Raw genomic sequence first — 18,973 nt, 5'->3', positions numbered from 1 at the left:
AAACTCTAGAAAAGACCAATCTAATATATGGTAAAAGAAATCAGAATAATGATTGCAATTTGGGAGGAAAATAAACTGGAAACGGTTGTGAGGGAACTTGCTAGAGAGAGAGAAAAATTTTTTTAATCTTATTTTAAAAATTAAAAAAATTTTTTAAATCTTATTTTAAAAATTTTTTAGTCTTATTTTTTAATCTTATAATTATTATTATTAAAATAATAATCTTATTTTAATCTTATTTTGGGGTTATGGTTACAAGGTAATGTAATTGGTCAAAATACCACATTGAATTGAACACTTAAGATCTGTGCATTTTATTGAATGAAATTATACATCAACCAAAAAAAAGAGAGAGATGGAAATATAAGCACCAACATCTAGATATTAGGAGTCCCACAAGAGGAAAATAAATCAAAAGAAGAGATATTTGAGGAAATAATGAAGACAACCTTGGAACTGAAGAAAAATGATAGATTTCAGTTTGAAAGAATCCCAAATACATCAGACAGGATAGATAATGAAAAACCCACACTCAGAAATATTAGAGTGAATATCAGAAGACACATTCTCAAAGTCTAGAGAAAAACAGATCACTTACAAAGGAATAAGTAACAAATTGAATTGACCGAAGTACCAAAGGAAAAGAATTTGAACTGAGAATTTTATATCCAGCTAAACTGCCATTCAAATGTTAAAGGCTAAAAAAAAATATTCAATGGCTCAGGTTTATACAAAAAGACACCCCCCGAAAAAAAATTTTGAAGTAACTACTTCAGTAATAGAAACAAATTCCACATATGATACTAAAGATATGTGAAAGCTGAGCAAATAACTTAGTAAAGTTTAGTGTTTAAAAAAAATCCCCAGATCAAAGAGAAGAACAAGACAAATATATAATATCTAAACAACTGAGAACTGTAAAACCTAGACAGTTTTAATGTGCTGTCATGGGGGCTCAAAGGCATGTCACTGAAGAGTATAAGGGTTGAAAGGGAAGAGAGAGACCAAAGGGTATAAGAAAGTGCTAATCTTGTCTTTGCAGGGAAGAGCTACAGCTAACAATTCTTTTAAAGTAATAAAATATTAAAATGAAACAGAAAAAGCAAGATAAATTGAAATTAAAAAGTAGGATACACACATACTTTTCAGGAACACTCAAACATTTTAAAAATTAATCACATACCAGACCACAAAACAAGTCTCACATTTTAAATAACAGGTCTTCACATAGTCCACATTCTCTGACCATTAAATTTGAAGTTAGTTTTTAAAAGGACAAACAATTTTCCATACACTTAGAGATTTAAAAATCCCTAAATAACTCATAGATCAAAGAAATGTCATAGTAGAAATTGAACACCACTTAGAACAGAACGATAATAAAACACTATATATCAAAAACTGCAACGCAGCAAAGGAAGTCTAAAAATTAATGAGCTAAGTTTCCAATTTAGGAAATTAGAAAAAACAGAAACTCGAAGAAAATAAAAGGAGATTACAAAGAGCAGAAATCAACAAAACAGAAAACAAAGATTAAACTGAGAAGATCAAAGCCACAAGTTGGTCCTTTAAAAAAGTCAATAAACTTGAGGCAAGATTAATTTTAAAAAATAAACAGAGGGAGAAAGAGATAATACACAATTATTACGGAAAAGAGGAATACAATAAGAAAATGCTATAAGCAACCTTACACTGATAAATATGAAAATGCAGATTAAATGCATACATTTCTAAAAATACATATATAACATACCAAAACTGACTCAAGAAGAAATAAGGAAACTAAATTTAAAAATTGAAACAGTAGTTAAAATCTTTCCACAAAGAAAACAGGCCAAGGTGATTTTACAGGTGAGTTCTATCAGACTTCAAGAGCAAATTATCTCAATTTTACCCAGACTTTTCCAGAAAACAGTAAAAGAGAAAATATTACCATCTACTTCTGTGAGGCCATTATTATTGCAATACCAAAGCCAGAAAAGCACAACATAAAAAATGAAAATTACAGACCCATTTTATTCATGAAAACTGATAAAATAATTCTAAACAAGATATAAGAGAATAACCAATATACAAGTTAGACTTATCTTAGGACTGCAAGGATGGTTTAATATTAGAAGATCAAATAAGTAATTAACTACATGCACAGATTAAAGGAGAAAAACCATATAATCATCTCAAGATACTTTTTGAAAGCATTTAATGCAAATTAATTCAACACTAATTATTATTTTTAAAAAGCTCTCGGTAAGTTATGAATAGAACAAAGCTTCCTTAACCTAAAAAAAGCAATTTATAAAAAATCTGCAATACATATATATTAAATGGGGAAACATTAGAGCATTATCTCTAAAATAAAAAACAAGACAAAGATACCTAATACCACCTTTTAAATTTTTAAGATTGTACTGGTAGTCCTAGACAGTGTAATAAGATGAGAAAAAAAGTTAAAAGCATAAAGATCTAAAAATACAAAAGAAAACTATCATTACTTGTAACTGATTGTCTGCATAGGATCTACAGACAAATAATTGGAAATAGAGTTTAGCAAATTAGCTTGATAAGATCAAATGCAAAAAAGCCTATTGCATTTTCATACATCAGCTACAAAGAGAACTGGAAAACATAAGAAAAAATGGGTACCCAGATGGGAAAAAAGTTGAATTGGATCCTACACTATACACAAAATCAACTGAACATGGATCAAGGTCTTAAATGTGAAAAACAAAACTTTGAAACATTTAGTAGAAACTGTAGGTGACAGCTTTCTGATCTTGGAGTTAAGGCACACTTCCTTAAATAAGATCCAAAAAGCACTAAATATTAAATAAAACAGTGCTAGATTCGACTCTATTAAATTTTAGAATTTCCGTTTCCAAAACATCAGTAGACTCAGAAATATAAAGAACTATTACAAGGGAGTTCCCTGGTGGCCTCGTGGTTAGGATTCCGGGCTTTCACAGCCGTGGTCTGGGTCCAATCCTCGGTCAGGGAACTGAGATCCTGCAAACCACACAGTGGGGGAAGGAAGGAAGGAAGGGAGGGAAGGAGGAGAAGGAGGGAGGGAGGGAGGAAGGAAGGACTATTACAGATCAATAAGAAAAGAACAAAAAAAGGACAAATAGAAAAATGGGCAAGGGACTTCCCTGGTGGTCCAGTGGTTGGGAATCCACCTTCCAGTGCAGGGGACGCGGGTTCGATCCCTGGTCAGGGAACTAAGATCCCACATGCCTCGGAGCAACTAAGCCTGCATGCCTCAACTATAGAGGAGTCTGCAAGCCTCAAGGAGGAGCTGGGGCACCGCAGCTGGGACCCGACACAGCCAAAAATAAATAAATAAATATTTTTAAAAAAAGAAAGAAAAAAATGGGCAAAAGACATCTCACACACACACATTCATACACACTTCTTCAACCTCATTGGCAATCAGAGATATGTAAATCAAATCTACAGTGAGAAATCGTTATGCTTGTTGGGTTGGAAAAAATAAGAAGTCTGACAACACTTATGGAAGATGTAGAACAACAGGATCTCTTATATGTTACTGGTGGGAGTATAAACTGATACAATCACTTTGGAAAACAGTTTGCTCTTATCTTGTGATACTGAACAAATATTCATATACCCTATGACCCCACAATTCCACTCCTAGTTATATAGCAAGAGAAAATTTCTATATATATGCATTAGAAAGCATATACATGAACACTCATAGTGCTTTTTCTACACTAGCAAAAACCTGAAAACAACCCAAATGCCATCAACAAGAAGTTGACTAAATAAAAACTGTGGTGGGAATTCCCTCAAGGTCCAGTGGTTAGGACTTGGCGCTTTCACTGCCAAGGCCCCAGGTTCAATCCCCAGTCGGGGAACTAAGATCCCACAAACAGGGCAGCACGGCCCCAAAAAAAAAAAAAAAAATTATGGAATACTCAGTGGAATATTATACTGTAGTTAAAAAAAAGGAATTACAGCTACATGCAACCATTGGATCAATCTCGGCAATGTAAGATTGAGTGAAAAAAGCAAGTCTCAGGAGATTATGTAAAGCATGATACACTTTCATAAAGTAAAAAATTACATATTTTACATAATGGGTATAACACACACATATATATGATTTTAAATACTAATCAAAAAAAGGTAAAGCGAATGAGAAACTTCATATGTGTAACACGTATATCTGTGTGTGATAATAATACTAATAAAGTATTAATCAAAATTTTAAAATAATAATTTTAAAAGGCAAGGGAATGAGAAAGCCCAGACTCAGGAGAGTGGTTTCCCCACATGAAGAAAGGTGGGTAGGAGACAGATGGAGGAACCCAGAGGAAGATGTAAGGTATTGGATGATGGCTCATAGGCATTTAAAATTTATTTTTAATAATAAAATAGGGACTTCCCTGGCAGTCCAGTGGTTAAGACTCCACGCTCCCACTGCAGGGGACATGGGTTCGATCCCTGGTAGAGGAACTAAGATCCCACATGCCACGCGGTACGGCCAAAAAATAAAAATAATAAAATATACAAGAGGGCCATTATGAACCAGTGATAAATGTGCTTGAACAAGGATCATGATTAATCCACTGGAAGATCCCAGGGTCCATAAAACAACTTAAATGAAAATAAAAATGCTCAGTAAATATTCACATTTTGTCAAGCGCTATAGAAACTGTTCAACACGCTTCATATCTCATTGAATCCTCAACAGTTTTACGAGCTGGAAACCATTACTGTCCCCATTTTATGAGTAAACTGAGGTTCAGTCACTCGGCCAGGGTCAATCATCTGGAACCCAGGTCACCTCCTCCTGTCAAAGTAGGCAAGATATGTAACTTTCTTGGCAAACAGTAAGTGCTTAATAAGTGTTTGCCTTAATTCAGAGGGGCTGTGTGGGCATATTGGAGAGAAACTGGTTGGTGGCTAGGGGACCCAGAAACAGTCCTACCACCGCCCTTCACGACCTGGGAGGGTCACTTTCCCTCTCTGTGCCTGGAGAGGGCTGGAGTGGCAAACCCCAAAGTCCATTCCTGCTTAAACAACCATTTAAGGGGCCACCCAACAAACAGGTCACCCTTACCTTACTTCTCCTGGCAGGCCCTGCTGATTCTCCCAGAGTCGGTCTGAGGTCTGCAAGCTTTGGGTCCAGCCCACCTTCTGACATCACCTCCTGGCCCCCTCCGCTCACCACTCAGACCTTCTGTGCCCTGTTCTCTTCCCTCAGGGTTTTTGCACGGCCTGTTCCCCTGCCTGGAACACTCATCCCCAAGGTCTCTGCTTGGATCACTCCTCATTCTTCAGGTCAAAGGCCACCTCCTCTGAGCTCCTACCGCACCCCAGTCTCTCACTATTTCACAACCCTGCTCATCGCTGGCTGAAATTAACCCAATTTTATTGTGTGGTCTGTCTTTTGCATTACAGAGGAGCTCCTGTATCCCCAGCGCCCAGAGCCACACCTGCCTGCAGAAGATGCTCAGTATTTGTTGGAAAGAGAGAGGAAAATAAAAAGGATGCTGCCTCCCGCAGAAATGCTTTGTGGTTGTTCTGCCTGAGGCTTGGTTAGGTGGCTCCTCTGGTCCCACAGCTCTTGAACTTTCTCCTTCACCCTACACCACCTGGTGAGTGTGTCTGAATGTGTCTGTTTACATGACCATCTCCTGCACACACTGGTTGATCTTTGAAGGAAAAGCTAGACCAGATCCGTCTGCGAATTCCAGCAGCCAGCCTGGGGCCTAGAAGGCAGCTGGGCGAAGGAAATGTTTGTTGAATGAATGAATGAATGAATGTTCTGCACCCATCTTTCCCCCTTCCTGACTCTGCTCCCTCCTTTTTCCAGCCTGACAGGCGCCAAGAGGTGACACCCAGGTGAGCTGACAAGAAAGGCCACTCCAGCGTGAATTTTCTGAAGTGGGGACAGCCCCTCCTTCCACCAACCAGTAGTCACTCCAGACAGTGAGGGAACAAAGCCCAAGGTCAGCCCTGCCTCTGCCACAGGAACCATCTGGGGCCTGCCCAGCAAAGCCAATGGGACAGGCTTTTCTGTGCATCTCAGCCTCGCTGATTAGAGCGTGCTACAGGATGGGGAGGCTGGCAGGCCTGCCTCAGAGCCCCAGGGAGAGGCCGTGCCAAGTGAGCTCAGCCTGGCCAGGGGCCAGTGGGGAAATACTCGATTATTCCAATCAAGTCGCCACGCAAGAGGAAAGGATCTGCTTCCTCCAAAAGGACGAAGTGGGGCAGGCAGGCCAGTCCAGGGACTTGGGTGTCGAAGGGGGAAACTGCAGAGCACAGTTCTCACACAAACCAGTGCTCTGAGATTTGCCACCCCAGGAAGACTCTGGAAGCCTGAGATGGAACTCCAGGAGGGTCAGGTCCAAGGCCAGAGCCCTGGACTGAAGCTGGGGCCAGTCCCCCACTGAGGATTCTCAGTTAGCAGTAGCTCCAGCCAGGCTAATTACTCTGGCCTCCTTCTGACCCTGGCTCTGGAGACACCGGGACTGCCCCCCTGTGCTCCCCACCCCTGTCCGTTCCTCCCTTTGACCAGGATCACACGAGGGGTAGATAAACTCTGCATCCTCGGCTCAGGGGGCCAGGGAGTGTCCCGCAGTCTATTCCTGCCACTTGCTCAACTCCTGCCTTGCACCCCCTCTCTGAGTCAGGCTCTGGAAGAACCATCAGGTGCAAGAAGAGTTTATACATCCGACCTGCAGAGATTTATCTAATACTTATTAAGTGACTCAGGGCCCACACTCTGGAGCCAGGCTGCCCAGGTTCCAATTCTGAGCTGCATGACCTTGGGCAAGTCCCTTCCCTTTTCCGTGCTTCTCCTTTTCACCTGTAAAAGCTGGGATTGGAGTACCTACTCGGTGGGAAGTTTAAGAGGACCAAATGAAAAAGGGTGTGTAAAACACTTACTTAGCAGGCCATACATGGGGATTCAGCAAATGACAACTCTTAGTATTATTAAACAAATTAAGATTATTTGGAGGCAAGCCTAAGTCTCTGGACCAGGCATCCCCAAGACACACAATTTTTCCCTCACCAGAGGCAAAACCAGTCAGCTCAGAGCAGACTGAAAAGCAGAGGGGAAAGCCCCCAGACTCTGGGTTCAAATCCCAGCTCCTCCACCCATCAGCTCTGCAACCCTGGGCAAGTTACTTAACCACACTGAGTCTTATTTCTGCCTCTGTGTATTACAGACCACAGTAGTACCTCCCTCAGAACTGTCACGAATCTTCCCCATTGGGGGGGGGATGTTAGTCCCTGTTGCTGTCGGCTCTGAGCAGTGCCAGGGAATTAGGGAGCTGACACGTGCAGGGGCTGCCCCAGGCAGGGGTAAGGTGATGGGCTGGTTTCCTTTCCTGAAAACCTCCGTCTGGGCCCAGCCTCAGGGTGTGATGTGGGGAAGGCTCCCCAGGAGGTGGGGAAACTCTCCTCCACTGCAAGGATCACGTAATATCAGCGTGTACACTCACCCAGGCCTGCCTGCCAACAGCCAGCCCTGAGCAGAGGCGAGAGGAACTGACAAGCAGGAAACTTAGATGCGCCTTTCCTTACAAAAGGAGGCAGTACGGCCAGACTCCATAGCCTGATGGCTGGGATTTACACGCCGGCCTGCCAGCTGCTAACCATTTCCCCGAGCAAGTGAGTTCGTTTCTCTGTTTCCTCATCCATGGGGTGGGGATGATTAATTATGGTGCTGCCTCCCACGGCTGAAGAGTTCCTACATGTAACACACTCGGGGCAGTGTCTGCTCCTAGGAGGTATGAGCTGATGCTATTATAGTCATTCAGGACTGCTTTAATTTCTTCTGTGAAGGATCTCCCGGCTTTCTCCAGCAGACTCAGGTCTCCCTCCTGTGGGCTTCTATACAGGGCGGGATCCACGCCTGTTACACGGATGAGGACCACAAGATCTACTATGTGCTCGGCACTGTGTCTTAACACATTTTAGCATATTTTATATCCATGGAGATGTTTCCTAGTCAGGGGGCAAAACCACCACTGGACTCACCTACTACTTATGACCACAGGCTCTGGGGCAGGGGCTTCTGTGCTATGGAAAGAGGTTGGGGGAAAATGGTCACCACATTATATTACTTGGAATACATGTGCCCTGGAAGGTATGAAAATATTTGCACTTGGTACCGACTGTGTGACTTAGGAGACATTACTTAGACTCTCTGGGGCTCAGTTGTGAGGAAAAATGAATAAATATAAGTGAAACACTTAAAACAGAGCCTGGTCCATGACATATTTAAAACAAATATCTATTGATATATATGTATCAATCACTCCTCCGAGTGGGACAGTGGACACTGTCCCTGAGAGGAGTGTGGGACACTCCTCTCAGGGACAGAGGAGGAAACAGGCATGGAGGTCATACAAGGTCTTAGATCCTAAGAGGTGTTATTTCCTGCAAGTATTCACTCACCCATTCACCATATATGTATTGAGTGCATGCTATGTACCAGGATGCATGTTATATAGATTCGGCAAATGATGGCTGTTCCTATTTTTAAAGAAATTAAGGTTATTGGGCACTGAGGGTCCATCTGTGAACAAGAGGATTGGTCAGAGGTATGACGCTGGGGAAACTCATACCTGACTAAGGGTCTGAGCCACCAATAGGGAGACTGGATTGTCCTGCTGCCAATCATTAACCAATCATTCATGAGCTGACGTCACTGATGGAGAGAAGAAGACACCAATGCAGATGCGGGAAGGGCAGCCAGGCTCAGCCTGGAGTGGCTCAGGTGTTAAACCCAGCGGGACAGCCTTTTCAGATTTCCCCATGGGAACCAAGCCCAGCTGGGCTGCGGAAACCCCTGCCAGGCGGGGCAGCCTTTCATTACGTTAACGTCATCGGACGCTTGCTGAATGAGGGTACCTTGCTAGACACTGGGATTCACGAATGGCTCAGCTGGGGTTCCTGCCCTCCAGAAACTCAACTCACACAGAGCCAGACACTACCTGGATGATCAGATTACAAAGGGCTGAAGATTTCCAAGCAAGATCTAGAAAAGTAGCCATGATGCCAACTGGCAACACAGGCAGGGAGGACACTGCAGGGGAGGGGACAGCAGGTGCAAAGGCAAAGATGGGACAGGTTGGGGGACACATTTGGGGAAAGATCTTTAGCCTGTGATCCTGACCTGAGTTTGAGGGCTGGCTCTGCCATCCACTTGACCTGAGCCTGTTTCCATTCTGCAAAATGAAGATAATACTTTATTGGGCTGTTTCAAGGATTCAGCGAGTTCATGAGTAAGAAAGAGCTTTAAAAATGGAGAAGTATAAGAGTCTGGATACTGAGGCTGGCAGTATCCAGTATTAAAGTGACTATTAAATGAGTGTTAACATGACTCATCTATGGTCCCATGGCTGATTAAAACAGGATCTAGTTTTGGTTCATCCAGGATGAGGCGTCAGCAACTCAACCCCACCTCAGCTGCAACACTCCCATGTTCCCATCCCCCACCCCAGGCTCCCCTGGCCAATCCAGGGCCCAGGGATAACCATTTCCTCACCGTGTGATCCCAGGCCCAATTTTCTAACCTGTAACATGGAGATGCCATTTGCTGTGCTACTGCCATGTGTACATGGAAGGCTCTGCTTGTGGAAGAGCGCTTCCCACAGGTGAAGGAATGTCAGGGTCGCAAATGAGAGGTGATGATGGTGAGTGAGGAAGAGCCAGTGTGGAAACTGAGCCAGGGAGGGGAGCCAGCTTCAGGGCTGGACGGATGTGAAAATTCCAATCTCAGCAACTCCGCTGGTTCACCAGCTGAGGACACTTGGGCAAATTATTTCACCTTCGAGTCATTTCCATCACTTGAAAAATGGGCTGTTATAAGGATTAAAAGCATGAATGCATATAAAGCACTTAGTAGAGTGGCTTGGTGCATAACAAATATTCAGTAGCTGTTAATAACTCTTATTACTACTATTACTACTACTATGGATATTATCATGGAGGGTGGGGGAAGGGGTTAGCGGAACTCTTTCCGGGACGATCTGAAACCAGCCTCTTCCTTCTCCTTTTTACTTTAAGCCTGAGTTGTGACAGCCCCAGAAACCATTCCCCACCCTTCCTTGAGGAGTGAACCAGGGACACAGCTCCATGGAAGGTCTGCACCCTACACCAGAGGTGAGTTCTGGCACAGCCTAGCTCAGGAGTCCTCCTGCTTTCCCAGACCAGGAAAAGAAGACTGAGGAGCACAGTGACACTGACCTGGGCACCACCCTGGGCCTGTCCCTTCTCTGCCCCTGTTCACACAATGCCTAAGTCTAATTTGGTTCCGGGATGTCTTTCCATCTTGTGTGCCAATTCTAATGAGTGGATAATGGCTGCTTGTAGGACTGCATTTAGAAGGAACTTAAGGTTTAGAAGGAAAGAGAGCAGTGGTTGATTAGTCATGTCTGACACGTACAGGACAAGAGGGTGACAGCATGCATGCCAACTATTTGCCACACGTGAACTAGAAAAGTCCTAACCTTGCCTCCCTCAAACAAGCCATAGTTGTCAGGCAGGGTAACTGAAAGCCAAGAGGGAAAGGGATGTGTCCAAGGTCACACAGCTTGAAACGGCAGGGCTGGGATTCAAACCCAGGCTCCTCTGGCTTTCTGAGGATGCTTCCTGCTAGGATTGTCATTTCCTTCCTCTTGACCAGAAGAGGAGGTGTCCAGGCCAAAACCCATTGTCTGGGAGAACAGAAGCGTCTATCCAACCAGGAGTGTGCCTGTGCTTGGTCCCCTCCCTCTGAGACCTCCCACATGACTTTGCAAACCCTAGAGACAGATGGTTCCACTGAAAACAAATATATACAGCAAGGTCCCCTGAGGGCTTGTATCCAGACAAAAAAATTGAATCCAGATGCTAATCTGATTGGGCAGGAAGGCATGAGACCTAAATTTGGGTCTCACCGCCTCTTTCTGGCTGTGTGACCTTGAGAAAGTTACTCAGTTTCTCTGAGCTTTAGTTTTCATCTCTATAAAATGGAGAGGACAACAAGTTAAATAGAATAAGGTCCTTAAAAGTGATTTGCTCAGTTCCTGACACAGAGTAAGACCTTAAATGTTAGTTGGAAGGATGAGGTCAAGGGGAAAAATGAAAACTCACAGCATTTTCACAAAAACTACTCAGGTGATTAAGGCAAGGCTCAAATGAGCTTTTGAGAGGAACTTGTTTATCTTTGATATCCTGATAGGCTAACTGAAGCTGAAATATGAATTACTATATTTGATCATTTCAAAATAAGCAACCACACTCTTCTTGGGAAATAGGGTGTGTCATCCATGTCACAAAGAAGGAAGCAACCTTGAGTGGGTGGATTGGCAATGGTAGGGGATGAGTGTGTATATTTCCGACTTTCAGGCTGAGTGATTTTGTGCCTCAGTCTCCTCATCTGTAATGGGATAATTGCACTTGCCACATAGGGCAGCCGTTAGACCAACTGAACAGTTCCAGGACAAGCACTGAGTACCACATGGCATGTGGCATGGCAACGTTAGCGGTGGTGTGTGGAGGTGGGAGGGGGGTGCTCGCTTAATGAGGCAGAGGAAACAGAGCAGCTATACAGGTGCTAAGAAGGAGTGAAGGAGGGGAGGGGGTCTCAGAGTCAGCTGACACACTTTCCACCCAGAATGGTGGCAGATGAGTACGTTATTAACTCCTGTATGTTAAGAGGCCAGTAAGTCAAAGTGGGAACAGGTGGAGTAGAAAGAGACAAATGATACTCAGAGAGGCCAAGCCTGACACAGCCAGCTTAGAGGATTATAGGACATGGAACTGACAACCTCAACCTGAGGTCTGGGAGAGTGCCCACCCTGCTGTTCTGTAGACAAAGTAAAAGGTGGATCAGAGAAGGCAAGAGCTTGACTTCACAAAAAGTCACATGGCAGATCCTTTTAAAAGTGAGATTTACGGGGACTCCCCTGGTGGCGCAGTGGTTAAGAAACCACCTGCCAATGGAGGTGACATGGGTTCAAGCCCTGGTCTGGGAAGATCCCACATGCCGCAGAGCAACTAAGCCCGTGCGCCACAACTACTCAGCCTGCGCTCTAGAGCCCGTGAGCCACAACTACCGAGCCCGTGCGCCTAGAGCCCACGCTCCGCAACAAGAGAAGCCACCACAATGAGAGGCCCGTGCGTGCAGCGAAGAGTAGCCCCCGCTCACAACTAGAGAAAGCCCGCGTGCAACAACGAAGACCCAACGCAGCCAAAAAATAAAAATTTCAAAAATTAAAAAAAAATTTTTTTAAGTGGGATTTATGGTTTTTCAAGTAAAATCCACCTAAACACTTTTTTAAAGAACATAAAATGTTAGCTGGGCCTGGCCGGCAGCTTGCAGACCTGGCCAGCGGAAGTTCACCCACCTGAATCACAAACTGAGATCTGGGAAGATGAAGACGCTTCTCTCAAACAAGCCCTGGGTCAGTGCCTCACTACAGGGTCTCAGAGGAAATAGCCTCCCAGCCGCCATTCCCCTCTCTCCCTTCCCTGGGTCAGGGCAGGGTGACTGAGGCACCTCGGGAAGGGGTTTGGACCCAAGGTGTCCATCCCTTGAGTCTCAACTGCAAAATGGCAGGGGGTGAGGGGTAGGTGAGGTTCAAAGATGATGTGGAAAGTGCCTGGTACCCAGCGGGTGCTCACAAAATGCTACTTCCCACACAAGGTCGTTCCTAGCACTCCTCTGCAGCTGCAGGGACCAGGGGCCCTGTGGCTCTGTCAGGAATCAGGGCTCCCCCTTGTTCATCTTGTACCCCGCAGAACAGCTGGCTTGTGGAGACCTTCTAGGATCTCATGCTGGGCAGCTGCCTCCAGAGCCTTCACCGTGAGCTTTAACCATGAGGTTTCATGGCCTCCTACACTGCCCTTGAGCTCAGACACGGCGATCTGGAGATCTGTGCTACAGCGGGGCTATGGCCTGCCATCAATCACCAGGCCTTGGCCCCCAGCAAAGGGGGCAGAACAGAGAGCTGTGGGTTCAGAGTGCAAGACGGTGTTTCCTGTCTGCGAAGTGACACCAATGCACAGGGCTACTGGGAGCATTAGGTGAGGTGGCAGATGTCAAGGGGGTCCCTCCCCTCAGGGGGCTGCATAATCTCTAGTCTGAAGCACCCCAGGTTGCCTGTCCCCTAGGGGGTGGGCCCCAGGCCCAGCTTCCTAAGCACTGACAGGCTGATGCTCTGTTAGCCCCCAAACTCTAGAGCCCTTAGCCTCTTCCTGGGACCAGAAAAGCAGAAAGGAAGCTCCCTCCTCCTGGCTGACATGTTTCAGAGATGCTGCCAGGCCCCGGAAGAGGGGTTGGTGTCTATGTGTCCCACATTCCTAACCTGAGCCTCCTGAGGGCTGGCCCAAGCCTCATGCACCTAGCCCAGAAACTGCAAACTCAGAAGGCAGGCAGGGAATGGCAATGAAGCAAATGGGCTGGGTGCGAGAGCAGGGCACAGTGGGGACTGCGGTCAAGTGGGTGGAGCAGCTGCTAATCAGCTCCAGTCATGGTGGCCAGGCAGGGATGCAGCCCAGAGTGGCCACATCTTTTGATCTTTTGAGAGAAGCCAGAAACCCTTATTTTTATGTAAAATGCAATCACCAGCAATGAAATCAACGTTTTAAAATCACTGCAGGAGACTTATAGACATCGAAAACAAGCTTATGGTTATCAAAGGGGAAACGTGGCGGGGAGGGATAAACCAGGAGCTTGGGATTAACAAATGCACACTACTATATATAAGACAGATGACCGACGGGGACCTACTGCATAGCATAGAGAACTCTACCCGATATTCTGTGATAACCTATATGAGAAAAGAATCTAAAAAAGAATGAATATATGTATATGTATAACTGAATCATTTTGCTGTACACCTGAAACTAACACAACATTGTAAATCAACTATATTTCAATAAAATTTTCAAAAAATCACTGCGGGAGTCAACAATGCCCCCACCCCCACCCTTTTCTGCCTCAGGAGGGCAGTTTGTGACTGACCTGCCATAACCTAAGTCACAAATGTTTGAGGACCAACTCAAAGTAAATCAGACCCATTCCAAGTCTTAGGGATGTCCCAACCCCCCCAACTCCTGCTCTTCAGGCAACTTGGTTTACAGATGAGGACACTGAGGCTCAGAAAGGGGAAGGGACTTGCCCAAGGTCACACAGGTAGTATATCAACAGTTCAAGGGCTTAAACTCTGCTCTGAGTTGCGGATCTTTTTCTACCAACTCACACCATCTGTATTCTCCCTTCAACAATTCTTTCTTTTTAAAAAATAGATATATTGGGCTTCCCTGGTGGCGCAGTGGTTGAGAGCCCGCCTGCTGATGCAGGGGACACAGGTTCGTGCCCCGGTCCGGGAGGGTCCCGCATGCCGCGGAGCGGCTGGGCCCGTGAGCCATGGCCGCTGAGCCTGCGCGTCCGGAGCCTGTGCTCCGCAACGGGAGAGGCCACAACAGTGAGAGGCCCGCGTACCGCAAAAAAAAGAAAAAAAAAAAAAAAAGATATATTAAGGATATGCTATGGAAATGATACACACCAAAATCAAGATAGTGGTTACTTTTAGGACAGTCATGGGTGACCCTGAGCAAGCCGTTCCCCTCTCTGGACCTCAGACTCCCTGGTCTGCAAAGCAGCCGGTTGACAGAGGCAGCCTTTAAATGCCTTCCAGCTCTGAGGAATCTATGAGGTCTCTTCTCTGGTCAGTACTTTGTGGCCTCAGATGAATATAAAATAGTAATAATAATAATAATGGGGAGGGCTAGTCCACGGTAGCCAGGAAGGAACACTACAATTTTAAGTGAAACTTGACTCCTGGTTACTGGAATTCAGAAAGAATGATCTTAATACCCAGGCAGTTTAACCACCATCCGACAGTTAAACAAAAACACATCTGGTTTAACTTCATTTTCCTCATCTCCTCCCCCCCCACCCCCTATCCTCATCTCAAATTTTACCTCTTAATTTGAGAAGTCAAATTAAATGCAAACAATTGATTTCATGCCACAGTGAGGTTGAGAATTTCAGCATGGAAAACTTTAAGCATGAAGTTTTTCTGGGAGTAATTAGTAAATGTTGGGGGGTGGTATGAGGGGGGTGGAAAAATATGGAGACTATTCTTGAATGTTCTTTGGACACTGAGCATCAGAGAAGAGTTCCTGGGGGCCTACTATGAACCCAGCACTCAGAGAGGCCAAGTGACTTGCCTCAGGTCACACAGCTAGGGATTGGAACCCAAGATGCAGATCCCAAAGCCAGCACTTTCCCTCCTGTCTAGGCCTTTGTAACCTATGTAGGGCTTTCCCTCTGGCCCTTATGGATCACCTGGTAGTGGCAAAGAAACTGTCCCATAGGAAATATTAACTTCTCAACAACAATCTCCAGCAGTGGGTCAGCCCCAGCTGAGCCATTCCGTGGTGAAAAGCCATTTATGATTTTGCTGGCCCCACACATCAACTCTGCAAAGTACATATTATTAACCCATATTACAGATGATTTCCTTACCTGAGGCTCAGAGAGGGAAATAAACTTGTCTAGGGTCACACAGCAGTGCTGGGAATGAACCTCCAATCTACTGCCCACAACTGCCCTCTAAAAGTGAGGCCATCTCTAAAAACAAAACAAAAAAACACACCGCGCAGCTCAGCTCCAGCCTGCTGAGGATGAGGACGACGACGTAGCACTGGAAAGCTGCGTGTGCATTCCTGTGGCCACGCGGAGATTGCTGGGTGCCGGTTCTCAGCTCAGCTTGCTCACTCTCCCCGTAATGTTCTCTTCAAGCCCTGAGTTTTGTATTGATAACTCAAGGTGAGAACTCTGAGCTATGTCACGGGATCCTACCCCTCGATTAAGAGGCCTCATCCCCAAAGATGGGTACTCGTGAAGGTCGCTAGAGTCATCACCAGGGCTCCAGCCCCAGCTCCCCAGGTAGCATCTGTGTGTCCTTGAACAAGTCACTTCCCTTCTCCAGGACTGATTCCTAGTTTGCAGGGAATGTTGGGTATGTAAGCCATGGGACAGGCAGGGCTTGAGTTTGGTTTCACCTCATTTCAAAGCTGGGACACACAGAGGCAGAAGGCACTGTGGAGGTAACAGCCCCAGGCCTGTTCCCAGCAAGGACCTCCAGGCTCCTGGCCAAGGCTGAGTTTAGGATGACAGGAGGTGGCACCTGAGTGTGGGCAAGGAAGACGCCATGCCACTCCACAGCACAACCCATGAGGGAAAGGACAGGGCCTAGGCAGGGGGGTGACAGGTTTCCAGGGTTCAGAGGCAGCGACATAACCCTATGCCCAGTCTCAGGGTTGCATTTTCTGCTGAGATTAGAGCTGATTATAGACAATATTTTCTTAGGCACAGACACCAGCTAAACACTTTGCATACATTAATCATACTATTTATTGATCTCCTCAACTTAAAGGAGGAGACTGGGGCATGACAGAGAACAGAATTTGTCCCAGGTCACACAGCTAGGTTGCCTTTTCTATTAGTGAAAACCAAAGGCTGGCTGATCAGTTTTACCCGTGTTATTGCATTTTAATCTCCTTCCTTGTGAACTGCTTAATTCCAATTCTAAAGTGTCAATTTCAGAGCCTGAAAACATTTTGTTACACAAGCGTCCAGATGGCTGTTTAATTTACCCGCTGCATTCTCAGCACCTAGAACAGGGCTTGGTGCATTCATAAGTATTTGTTAAATGAAGATAGCATTTTGTTTCTGGCCTCAGTTCAGTTTTATTCCTCACAATAGTCTCGTGAGAGAGGCATACTCCCTATTTTCCAGGTGGGGCCACCAATACAGACAGGGGCCATCACTCAAGTCTGTCTTACTCCAGGGGACGGGAAGTTAGGAAGCCATGTCCAGGAGCCTCTTCTGCTTAGGGAGTTCAGAGGCATGAAGTTCAGGAAGAAAAAAGGAGGCAAAGGGACAAGAAGAGCAGGGGCAGGGAGTGGAGTAGGTGGTGGTGGGGGGGAACAACACAGTGGGGAGGACTAAAGATTTGAAGAAGGCAGGTCTAGAGCATGGGCGGAGGTAAGCCTGAGCACCAGCAGGGCCAGAAGAGGAAAGGTCAGCCCCTCATCTCTTGGGTCACATAAAGGAAGCAGGGAGGGCTTCCCTGGTGGCACAGTGGTTGAGAGTCCGCCTGCCGATGCAGGGGACACGGGTTCATGCCCCGGTCCGGGAAGATCCCACATGCCGTGGAGCGGCTGGGCCCGTGAGCCATGGCCGCTGAGCCTGTACGTCTGGAGCCTGTGCTCCGCAACGGAAGAGGCCACAACAGTGAGAGGCCCGCTTACCGCAAAACAAAAACAAAAAACAAAAAAAAAGGAAGCAGGGAGCTAAGGTTGTAGGGTTTAGAGTCTGGGTTCACATCCTGGTCTCATATTTACATAACTTCTCCAGGCCTCAGTCTTCCTATTTGTAAACAAGATGATGCACGTGAAGTGTTGGAGTCTGGCACACAGTAGGCATTCAATAAACAGTTGCTGTCATCTTTGCTGGTGTGGGAGCCAACCCCTTGCTCACCAGGGAAGCCCGGCCCACCGGAGGAGCCTTTCTTTCCCAGGGCCCAGAGGCCCTTTCTGGCCTGAGAATTGCCCCCTTTTGATCTCCAGGGTTTTCCCCCTCCACCCTCAGGCCTTTGTAAAGCCCCCCCTCCCCCAATCCCATTACGCTTGGAAAAAGGGTCAGAAGGGACAATGTATGGGAAGGATGGGACTTTCCTTAGCTTCCTGCCCCACCATTGTTACCATGCATTTAACACTTTCTTATCAAGACTAGGCTTGGGAACCAACCCTGAGCTATCTGCTCACCTGCACATGCCCAGAGATGGATCGCAAACTCCCTCAGCTTCCCGGGTTCCGGAGCTTTGCCCTAAGGCTGCTGTGGCCACCCCGGACTCCCAAACAGACTCCAACACGCCGGATGTCCGTTCCCCCACTCCCACCCCCCTGCGGCTCCCGGACCCAAGTGCCTCCCTCCCTCTACTGTTCCCAGCTCTGGCCCAAAGTACTTTGGAGCCCACCCAGGCAGACCAGCCCCCTCCCCGACTACTGTGGCAAGATCTAGAGATTACTAGGTGGTTGGCAGTTCTGGGTGGGCAACCTGACTCGCTTGATCTCGGACACAGGGGGTTCCGTAGAAGCCGCTCAGTCACGGAGCACCGGGAGGAGGTGCCTAGACTGAAGGTGGGGGTCTCGGGCAGCGGCCTCGGAGGTAGGAGACCCCAGGGCTGCAGCAGCGGTCGCGAGAGCAGTCCCCTTGACTCGCTGGCTCCGCGAGCGCCAAGTCTGATTTCCAGCCCGGCCCAGCGCGCCCGCCGGGAGCCTCGGATGCACGCGAGCACGGGAGCGGGACAGGTGGCTGGGGGGTTCCGAATGGGCTGCCTTGGGAGGTGTCGGGGCGCAGAGGTCCCTGCCCCGCCACTGATATCCGACCTCGCCACCGTCCCCAGGCGAGGGGAGGATGTGGGAGGGGCCGGGGAATCGACCACATCCCTGGGGCCGCGGGGAGCCTGGAGCCAGCGTCGAGTCTTTACCTGCGCAGAGTTCGTGGGCGAAGGTCTGTCCTGGCACAAGTGACGAGAGGTCGGTGCGCTGGGACGGAAGGCGCGGAGTGGCGGGAGCGCGACGCTACCGGGGCCAACTCCCCCGCGGGCTTATAAAGGCGACCACGGGGCCCGAGCGCGGCCGGGGCAGCCCTCCCCTGCTCCCGACCCCGCCCCCGGCCGGGGCCCCGGCCCTCTCCGCCCCCGCCCCGCCCCCGGCCCCGGCTGGAGCGATGCCCGCCGGTCCGCAGCGTGGCCAGGGCGCCCCCTGCCGGGGAGTGGGGCACCCTCCCCCTTCCCGCGCCCTGGCTCGGCTCGGGTCCCGCGTGGGGTTGGGGAGGGCTGGGGTGCCACTGTCTCCGTGTTCTCCTGCTCTTTCCGCCTCCGCGCTTCTCTCTCTGTCTCTCTCTCTGTCTCTCTCTCTCTGTGTCTCTCTC

The 18,973-nt window shown here is 47.3% G+C and overlaps 1 protein-coding gene and 1 long non-coding RNA gene across 2 annotated transcripts in view; both read right to left on the bottom strand.

Moving 5' to 3' along the window:
* ALPL (alkaline phosphatase, biomineralization associated) overlaps positions 1 to 18,701 on the bottom strand; it is a 57,401-nt gene extending 38,700 nt beyond the window's left edge. The window contains exon 1 of the mRNA XM_079941136.1: positions 18,528 to 18,701. The gene's annotated coding sequence lies outside the window, so the exon portion shown is untranslated. The remainder of the gene's footprint in view (positions 1 to 18,527) is intronic.
* On the bottom strand, positions 2,971 to 9,185 carry LOC307194902. Its single transcript, XR_013830660.1, has 3 exons — positions 9,152 to 9,185; positions 8,601 to 8,683; positions 2,971 to 3,003 (listed from the first exon to the last, which is right to left on the bottom strand). It is a non-coding gene; the product is annotated as an uncharacterized lncRNA (long non-coding RNA).
* Positions 18,702 to 18,973: the final 272 nt, after the last annotated feature.

This window comes from Stenella coeruleoalba, assembly GCF_951394435.1.
Source record: "Stenella coeruleoalba genome assembly, chromosome: 1".
Taxonomy (NCBI): Eukaryota; Metazoa; Chordata; class Mammalia; order Artiodactyla; family Delphinidae; genus Stenella; species Stenella coeruleoalba.
The sequence above is the reverse complement of the archived record's forward strand: the minus strand, read 5'-3'. Positions and strand labels throughout refer to the sequence as shown.